The sequence below is a fragment of the Aedes albopictus genome, chromosome 1, assembly GCF_035046485.1.
Source record: "Aedes albopictus strain Foshan chromosome 1, AalbF5, whole genome shotgun sequence".
Lineage (NCBI taxonomy): Eukaryota > Metazoa > Arthropoda > Insecta > Diptera > Culicidae > Aedes > Aedes albopictus.
Genome location: NC_085136.1, coordinates 125,723,705 through 125,732,498, shown reverse-complemented (window position 1 = coordinate 125,732,498; position 8,794 = coordinate 125,723,705).

Below are 8,794 nucleotides of genomic sequence, written 5' to 3'. Positions count from 1 at the left end.
CTTAAGAAATCTTTAAAAGGACACTAAGATAAGTGATGAATGCTTGAGGAAATTCCAAGTTTAATTATAGGAGAAATATCTAAAAAAGTTATTTGAGGGAAGAATTAAGAAATACTTGAAGAATCTACGGAAAATCACCAAAGGAATATTAAGAGGATTCTTTGAAAAATTCTCTTAAAATTTTCTTGAATACAAATTATTCTTCAAGAAAAAATTCGAAAAGAAAAAAGTAAAGCAATACTTGAAAGCGTTTATAAATGATTATTTGGTGCAATTTCCAAATAAATTGTTAAAACATTTTCAGCATAATTCTTATAAAAAAATCTCGCGCTCCCGAAAAAAATCATAAAAGAAAACAAAAAATAAGATAAGGTAGATAATTTTTAACCTTCCGTTGGCCATCACTGCCAGCATCACTAGAATACTGAGTACAAAAAGCGAGATTTTTTCAAAGTTTTGTACAAAATATAACAGTGAGATTATTCGACAGTTATATGTATAGATTTATCATTGTAAAATATGTACATATTATGTAATTTTCATGGGGGCCTACCAATTTGCTTCCGCACCGGGCCCCTAAATTCCTAGCTACGCCACTGTTACAACCTAGAGCGACTGAAACAACCGGATGTCGCCTCAGCATATGCGCAGAATCTCGAGGTCACGTTGCCAGACGAGGGCGAGCTCGATGAGGCCCCTCTACAGGAGTACAGTGAAAGTAGCCAACAACGATGCAGCTGAGCGCACCATCGGGTACGTGGAACAGAATCGACGGAACGAATGGTTCGACGAAGAGTGCAGAACGGTTGTGAAGGAGAAGAACGCAGTGAGGGCGGTAATGCTGCAGCAAAGGACCCGACAGAATGTGGAACGTTACAAACAGAAGCGGAAACAGCAGACCCGCCTTTTTCGAGAGAAAAAGCGCCGCCTGGAAGAAGCGGAGTGTGAAGAAATGGAACTGCTGTGCCGTTCCCAAGAAACACGTAAGTTCTATCAGAAGCTCAACCCATCCCGCAACGGCTTCGTGCCGCGAGCCGAAATATGCAGGAATAAAGACGGAGGCCTCTTGACGGAAGGACGTGAGGTGATCGAAAGGTGGAAGCAGCACTTCGATCAGCACCTGAACGGTGTGGAAAATGTAGGCACGGGAGCCCATGCCAACGGAGGAAACGACGACGCCAATGCAGCGGACGACGGAAATGAACCAACTCCCACGCTGAGGAAAGTTAAGGATGCCATTCACTAGCTCAAAACCAACAAAGCAGCTGGTAAGGATGGTATCGCAGCTGAACTCATCAAGATGGGCTCAGAAAAGTTGGGAACCTGTCTGCATCGGCTGATAGTCAGAACCTAGGAAACCGAACAGTTACCGGAGGAGTGGAAGGAAGGGGTAATCTGCCCCATTCACAAGAAAGGCGACCATTTGGAATGTGAGAACTTCAGGGCGATCACTATTTTGAATGCTGCCTGCAAAGTGCTATCGCCTAAAACGAATGAATTCGTGGGAAGTTCATCGACGGCCGGTCGACAACGGACCAGATCTTTACCGTACGGCAAATTCTCCAGAAATGCCGTCAATACCAGGTCCCAATGCATCACCTGTTCATCGACTTCAAAGCGGCATACGACAGTATCGACCGCGCAGAGCTATGAAGAAACATTGACGAAAACGACTTTTCTGGGAAGCTGACTAGACTGATTAAAGCAACGCGATGGACGGTGTGCAAAACTGCAAAAGGGTTTCGGGTGAACTATCCAGTTCATTTGAGTCTTGCCGGGGACTGCGACAAGGTGACGGACCCTCATGCCTACTCTTCAACATCGCTCTGGAAGGTGTGATGCGATGAGCCGGGCTCAACAGCCGGGGAACGATTTTCACAAAATCCGTTCAATGTGTGTGCTTTGCGGACGACATGGACATTATCGCTAGAACATTTGGAACGGTGGCAGAACAGTATACCCGCCTGAAACGCGAAGCAGCAAAGGTCGGACTGATGGTGAATGCCTCAAAAACAAAGTACATGCTGGTAGGCGGAACCGAACACGACGATAGACGGGGATACTTTCAAGGTGGTGGAGGAATTCGTCTACCTCGGATCCTTACTGACGGCTGACAATAACGTGAGCCGTGAAATTCGGAGGCGCATCATCAGCGAAAGTCGAGCCTACTACGGACTCCAGAAGAAACTGCGGAACACCCACGCATCAAATGCACCATGCACAAAACGCTAATAAGATCGGTGGTCCTCTACGGGCAGGAGACATGGACCATGCTCGAGGAGGACCTGCAAGCACTCGGATCGGAGTTTTCGAGCGACGCGTGCTAAGGAGATCTTCGGTGGCGTGCAGGAGAACGGTGTGTGGCGGAGAAGGATGAACCACGAGCTCGCTGCACTTTACGGCGAATCCAGCATCCACAAGGTAGTCAAAGCAGGAAGGATTCGGTGGACAGAGCATGTTGCGGCATTCTGGTGCAAAGCTGGTGTTTGCAACTGATCTGGTTGGCACAAGAAGGCGTGGAGCGCAGAGAGCACGATGGGCGGACCAGGTGGAGCGTAACCTGGCGAGCATTGGGCGCGACCGAGGATGGAAAGCGGCAGCCACAAACCGAGTATTGTGGCGTACTATTTGATTATGTCTAACAAGACTTATGTCTTACAAGTCTTAAATGTTGAACAAATAAATGTATGTATGTAGGGTAAGTGTTCCAATTATGACTATTGTACCAATTATTCGCCACAGTTGATTTTCACCTTTTAACGATGTAAACCAACAAGGAAAAATTTGTGAACAACAGATCACGTTCACAAAAGATGGTTGCACTCATTAAAACTCCACATTTTGCTCAAATTATGGTAGAAATAAATTATTTTTCTTGAAATTTCGGCTTCCTCGCACCCTTTTTCGCCATAGTGTACCAGTTATGGCTAGTCACATTAGGAATGCATGCAAATAGTGCGAAAAGGAACCGAAGTTAAAAAATGTAACCATAACTGATACAGGGTTCCCAACATTGGCACACGCTGTAATAAATACTAAAAGTAGTTTTGGCTCCGTTTCTACATTTTTTCTATAAAGTATGGGAACTAAGCTATCTTTTAACATATTAATGACATTCATTGGTCTTCTCGTTAATTTTGTACAAATAGTTTTCCTTAGGTAGGGCCATAATTGGTACAGGCACCCTATGTGGCGATGGCAAAAATGTTCCAAATGGAGAATAACATGCCTCTGGAGCCGGTCTTCTGATACCTGATATCTGTTCGGGGAGAACCTAGGAACACTCAACGTGGGGGAGGGATTGTCTGGAAACGCAAAGCCGAAAAATTCGTACAAAGTCTTGAAGTAGTCGCTAATGTGACTTTACAAAAATAAATGTCTTCACAGAAGTTCAAATATCTTCTAATTGAAGACATATTTTTACATCTGGTATCCTTGCTAGCAAACAAAAATAAAGAAAAAGTACGAAAAAATAAAAAATGCTTCACATATCTAACTATCTAAAATGTATGTTTTTCTTTATCTGAGTGTGACTGCCACGACATCAGGAAGATAAAGCACACGCTTTTGCAATTTGCATCTCCATCTTAAACATTTGTAGCATGTCTTTAATGTTCGCCCACCTAACTATACCAGCCAGAACCAGAAGTTGGACAATTTCCAGTTAGTGGCACCATCAACACGTCGCCGTGCGAGTCAAATCGCCCGCCCCACCAACTCCGAGGATATACCTACATAGGAAAACAGCTTCATGCGGCTGACGGTGGCAGCGCAGCATCATTGCCGGTTGAAAATGCTTAGCGTTCAGGTAGGTAAATAAAATTTGAATAAATATTATGTTGCTCTTTTCGTTCCGCTCGTTTACGACCGCCGGGGCTAGTTGTTTTTTTATTTGCACTTCTTCACGTGCCTAGAACCGTGCGTTGCATCTCAATGTTGGCCAACCACACAGTAGTGATGCCAGATTTTAAAATTGACAGCCTTAATGCATTGTTGGCAATGCTGGACTTAAACATAGTTAAACATAGTAATAGTAACCATTTGGCATGTCATATTGATTCATTGGTTTTGAAGCGAATTGTTTTTGTGGCTCTGACTGGCATCCCTGAAAGCTACTGTTTTTATTGTTGTTTAGAATAGTGCCCCCAAAAAACCTATTACGGCACAATAGAGGGTGGCGTGTTCAAAAAAATATTTGGCACGATAAAGCGAGAAGGATAGAATATAGAATAGTTTTCGAGGTGTGCAAAAACTTGCCTTCGTCCCGTGCTTCGTCCCATTGGCGTATCCAGTTTTTTTTTTAATTTTTTTTCTTATCCACCCTCTTAAACAAATACGACAAAGAAAAGGATGGAAGAGGTAAAAGGGGTACTCGCCCCCTTTTCAGGGTTGTTACAACAGCGCGGATTTCGCGATTTTCGCGGATTTGGCGCGGATTTATCCATGGAATTTGGCCCTTGCGCGGATTTGGCGTGGAGTTGATTTTTGTAGTGTGTATAGTGATATAATTAAAAGATTATCGACACTTGATAATTAAAATTATGAAATGTGTTTGTTTAAATTATTTGGATATAGTAGTAGGTAGTCGATATATTTCAAAAATATGTTAAACTAGCTGTGTCATGCATACTTTGCGTTTTTTAACGTTTTAAGTCCAAGTCACAAAGCCGACGAACCGGACGTTTCGTTCACGAGTTGTGCGTGATCCTACGTATGCCATTGCATTTATATATATACAGTGTCTTACAACACAATACGTCCACCTGTCATTTTTTATACAAAATGGCCAAGTTTGACGATATGGTACTCGGTTTTTAGTGAGCCGATTTGGCTGAAATTTTGGCAACCGACATGAATTTACGGGAAATTTGAATTGTATTGAATTGGTTGACTTCTGTTCACTACTTCCAAAGTTACAGATATACGAAACGACAAAACAATAGGGCCACTTTCAGGTTGCCTTTACCAAAGGATATATCAGAGTACCTGATGTTCGATGATTGATATACTAGTACCATAATTAAGGATTTTTTTTGTTTATATTAACGTGTATTTTAACTTAAATGCTAATTCTAAACTTTATAATTAAGGATGTCATTTAAACTTGGGGACATTTTTATTGAATATTTGTGGTCAATTATAAAATTATAAAAGTCTGGTGTTATTGTTTTGTCGCATCGTATATCTGTAACTTTGTAAGAAGTGAACAGAACTCAATCAATTCAATACAATTCAAATTTCCCGTAAATTCATGTCGGTTGCCAAATCTTCAGCCCAATCGGCTCACTAAAAACTGAGTACCATATCGTCAAACTTGGGCATTTTGTATGAAATAGGGCCCGTGGTCTTATTGTTTAGTCCGAGCAAAAAAAAAAAAAAACACAAAGCAAGCGGAACTTTGGGACTGGTTTCAGTTTTCTCGTTTTTCATTGGGCAGATTTTGGAGCGGACGAATGTGCTCGAGAAGGCGCTGTGTGCTAGTGAAGAATTTAGAGCAAGTTTTCATTTTGGTTTACATCATTTTTTACGATTTTTATCAGTTCTTTAAAATATTTCTCTGAAGAAGTTGTGCAACAATTCCTCCAATATTTCCATTACGGGTATGCAGTGGCGTAGCCAGAAATTGTCTCTGGGAGGGGTTTTCAACGGTCAATGATAGCTTTTTCGATTTGACACCTACAGATAACAACATTAATGAGCAATTGTATTCGTGGTTTGAAAATAGCGGCGCAGCCGAAAAATTTTTTCGCCGCAAAGCGTTTTATACTGAAAATTTGTTCCACAAATTTTGGCTCTGGGGGGGGGGGGGGGGGGGGGGTTTAACCCTAAACCCCCCCCCCATGGCTACGCCAGTGCGGGTATGTTATGTATCTAAATTCAACTGTCAAAGAACACAAGTTTCTCAAAAAAATCAAATTTGTTCCCAGGAATTCCATTCATCAGAAACCGAAACACTAGTTCCGAAAAAATCTGCCCGAATTACCGGTACAATTTTAAAAGTCACCTGCTATATATTTTTAAAAGAAATTTTTAGATAAATTTCTGGGGAATTTCTGCAGGCATTCCTGGATATATTACTGCAAAAATTGTTAGAAAAACTCCAGGAAAAGAAGAATTTCAATGGACTCAGTGGACAGTGAACCCTGTAAAGATTTCAGTGGACAGTATTCTCTTGAGAAAATTCCTCACTGAAGATTCACTCAAGAATCGCTAAGGCACTACTCAAAAAAGTCGAAGTTATCTTATAAGAATTCTTTAGGATACTCTCAAATTCAAATTCTCTAATTGGTTTTAAAAATTCTTCTTAAAAATTTGTATTTAGGTACTGCCTTCAAACATATTCAGAAATACTTAAGGCGAAACTGGAAGCATTTCCTCATTTTTTTGGTTTTTGAATTTTATTAAATAACGAAGCAATATTTTCAAAATCAGTTTTCGTGCACATGTAGAGTATGGATCAGGGTATCTTCTGATTTTTTTTACGCGGTAGAAAATGTTTTTCGTTTTTGCAGAAACCTTTTTTGAACAAAATTCCACTAAAAAATGGTTTCTGCAAAAACGAAAAACATTTTCTACCGTGTAAAAAATCAGAAGATACCCTGATCCATACTCTACATGTGCACGAAACCCGATTTTGAAAATATTGCTTCGATATTTAATAAAAAATCAAAAACCAAAAAAATGAGGAAATGCTTCCAGTTTCGCCTTAAAGAAAGTCTCCACGTTCTGTTTATTTCAATGTTTTTTTACGGAAATATATTTATTTATTTCAGTTCCCTTTTAAATTTCTCCAGTCTTTTTTATATTTTTCCCACGAATTCAGTACCTAGTTTAGGGCATGTTTCTCCTGAGATTTTGTCTAACGAATTCTTATCAAAAATTGGTTAAAATATATTTAAAACATCCCTTTAGCAAAAAAAATCGGGAGTTTTGCAGAAATGTCTTCAATTTCAAGCAGAAAGCTTACAGTAATCGAGATGAGTTGCGTTGATTTACAAATCAAAAGTTCATTCTTCATCAAGCACTCAACTAGTCAATTCCAGTTTAATGGATTTCTTCAATAACGTAAAGTAAAAAAATACAAATTTATTTCCAAGAATTCCTAGTTTCAAAGTATTTCGGCAATATCCTGACTATCCAGTTTTCTGATGAACACTGATTCCTTCAATCCTTAGAAAGAATGAAAGACTGTCATTCTTATTTTTTCTGGTGCTACCAACTTTCTATGCTGGAATAGGGTAACCAATATAATTTGGACCCCCTGGATCGTATTATCACAACTTTCACAGGTTTAATGAAGAGATGACGAAAGCTTTTAGAATCATTCGCTAAATTAGATTGCTTTGCATTGGTAGCAATCATTTCCTCACTGGAAGCATAATTATTTGCCTTGAAATTAACTTTTGTCAATTTCGTCATCCATGCGAGTGTCGCAACATGTTTACAAAAAGAGAATATGGCGCTGAGGAAACTTGCAGATGTAAACAAAAACATTTACCATTCTAGCGCATGAAATTCGCAAAATATCGTCTAAGCAGCCTTTGTCGATCAAGTAATTAGGATATGATCCAGCATATTCAAGTGGCAGATTCTTTGAAAATAGTTTCAAACGGATTTAAACACCGGGTGTCCAAAATATATACTGAAGAGGGTCCAAAATACATTGGGGTGTCCAAAACAGTAAAAACTGATGCTTGAAATATAAGTTGTTTTCATCAAACTTTAAGCCAAAAATGACCTTGTGGGTATTTTTAACGGACAGTGAAGGCCTTAGCGATCATACTAACATCATCATTATGTGCAACATCCGCTGAATCTGGCTGATTTTGACTTAAATTCAAACTACACTAACTGTAATGTCCTCTAGGGGTCCAAAATTCGACCGTTACCCTAGATTGTGTAGTCACAAACGTACATATCGTTTGCTAGGTACGAAGAGATATATAATACACATACATTTATTTGTTCAACATCACATTTAAGACAAGACATAATCAACAATAGTACGCCACAATACTCGGTTTGTAGCTGCCGCTCTCCATCCTCGGTCGCGCCCAATGCTCGCCTGGTCACGTTCCACCTGGTCCGCCCATCGTGCTCTCTGCGCTCCACCCCTTCTTGAGCCTACCAGATCAGTAGCAAACATCAGTTTTGCATAGTTGTTGTCCGGCATTCTTGCAACATGCCCTGCCTACTGTATCCTTCCGGCTTTGGTCACCTACTGAATGCCCAGCACCCAGAACCCAGTTCGCCGTAAAGTGCATCGAGCTCGTGGTTCATCCTTCTCCGCCACACACCGTTCTCCTGCACACCGCCGAAGATCGTTCTTAGCACGCATCGCTCGAAAACACCGAGTGCTTGCAGGTCCTCCTCGAGCATGGTCCATGTCTCGTGTCCGTAGAGGACCACCGGTCTTATTAGCGTTTTGTACATTTGGTGCGTGGGTGATTCTTTTTAGACCGCAGCTTCTTCTAGAGCCCGTACTAGGCCCGACTTCCACTGATGATGCGCCTTCGTATTTCACGACTAACGTTGTTGTCAGCCATCAGTAAGGATCCGAGGTAGACGAACTCCTCCACCACCTCGAAAGTATCCCCGTCTCTAGGAACATTACTACCTAGTCGGTTTCGGACGTGTTCGGTTCCGTCTACCAGCATATACTTTGTTTTTGAGGCATTCACCACCAGTCCGACCTTTGCTGCTTCGCGTTTCAGGCGGGTGTACAGCTCTGCCACCGTTCCAAATGTTCTGGCAATAATGTCCATGTCGTCCGCAAAGCACACAAATTGACCGG